The following is a 1,580-nucleotide window of genomic DNA, read 5'->3' on the forward strand; positions in this document are numbered from 1 at the left end:
TAACATTTTCACGTAAACCCTGTTTCTTGTCTGCATCGAAGTAGCGGTCCTTGTACCTAGCAACGAGCATGGTGGCGACGCCGTAAAGAGGCTCATAGAGAATGCCACGGAATCGCTTGTTCACAGCCTCGAGTACTTTTGTAAGTTAACTGCTGACGCAGATCGTGGGGTTTTGTTGAGGAGGTGTTTCAACGCCATGACAGAGGGTATCACGTCTGCTGCAGATGCAGTTGATGAGCTTATTTCTCAGTCAGTTGTTTGAATGGAGCTAGCTAGTGTTTGTTTCCAAGTTTCAAACATGTTCTCAAATGCCATTGAAATGGCAGCAGCGGTATGAGAACCAGCACATTCTTGAGCAGTACGGCTTTTCCTCAGTAGGAAATCCTCGTCGACCCACTGTGCTGTCAGACTCCGCATGCTCATGGGGATGACATCGCAGGTCCGAATGGAAGTCGTGACGCCCATAGCAAGCAGCATCATGAATTCCGTTATCTCGGCGTTAATGGATTTCGCCTTTTGAGTTGTCTCGCTGAAATGTAATTACTCTTTCAAATGACTGCTTGACTTGAACTTGTTTACTTGTTGGAAGTGTGCACTTACTGTTTTTCTGGTTTTGTTCTGGTGTCGCGCTGTATTTTTCGTGGCGTCATTACGTCATGTACTTACGTTATATACGTATGCACGTCAGTAGAATAGGACAGGTCTCCGTCCACGGCTAATGTAGTGTCTGATTACAGTAGAATAGGACAGGTCTCCATCCATGTCTGATTACAGTAGAATAGGACAGGTCTCCGTCCACGGCTAATGTAGTGTCTGATTACAGTAGAATAGGACAGGTCTCTGTCCATGTCTGATTACAGTAGAATAGGACAGGTCTCTGTCCATGTCTGATTACAGTAGAATAGGACAGGTCTCCGTCCACGGCTAATGTAGTGTCTGATTTATCCCTGCTTCTTTCCTCCGTGGTCCAGTAACGGCGGAGGGGTTCCCCAGCTACGATACAGCCCAGGAACAGCTCCACGAGGCGGGCTACGATGCCTATATCACTGGCCTCTGCTTCATCTCCATGGCCAACTACCTAGGTACTACCTTTTACACTGTATACCGCTATAGGTACTACCTTTTACACTGTATACCGCTATAGGTACTACCTTTCCACCTGCTCCCGCTAAGGTCATTCCTTTTACCCTGTCTCCCTCACGGTCTCCTTTTACACTGGTTACCGGCTCATAGGTCTCTTTTCACTGTTACGCTATAGGGTACTACTTTTACCTGTATACCGCTTCTAGGTCTGACCGTTTCACGTTCCGCTACTGGTCCTCCCTTTTCACCTGTATCAGCCTATTATCCTCACTTGTTGCTCTGAGACCTCGCCGGCTGGCCGTGGCTCTCCACCTCTCCACTGCCTGTCATTCCTGGCCTTTTCTACATTTTGGGCCACACGTCTGCTTCCTCCTTTCTCTCCTCCTGTGTCAGATGTCACTTGGTTTTGTGGGAGGTCTCCGACCGCCACCTTTCCTTGAGGGCACCGTGAAGTGTTTCCTACCGCCTAGTCTTCTTTACCACGTTTTCTCTTTTCC

The 1,580-nt window shown here is 48.2% G+C and overlaps 1 long non-coding RNA gene across 1 annotated transcript in view; it reads left to right on the top strand.

The window, feature by feature from the left end:
* LOC112078158 (uncharacterized) overlaps window positions 1-1,084 on the top strand; it is a 7,197-nt gene extending 6,113 nt beyond the window's left edge. Inside the window, exon 3 of the long non-coding RNA XR_002895611.2 lies at window positions 972-1,084. This is a non-coding gene — a long non-coding RNA (uncharacterized lncRNA). The remainder of the gene's footprint in view (window positions 1-971) is intronic.
* Window positions 1,085-1,580: the final 496 nt, after the last annotated feature.

Source organism: Salvelinus sp. IW2-2015, unplaced genomic scaffold (genome assembly GCF_002910315.2).
Source record: "Salvelinus sp. IW2-2015 unplaced genomic scaffold, ASM291031v2 Un_scaffold5325, whole genome shotgun sequence".
In the NCBI taxonomy this organism is placed as follows: Eukaryota; Metazoa; Chordata; class Actinopteri; order Salmoniformes; family Salmonidae; genus Salvelinus; species Salvelinus sp. IW2-2015.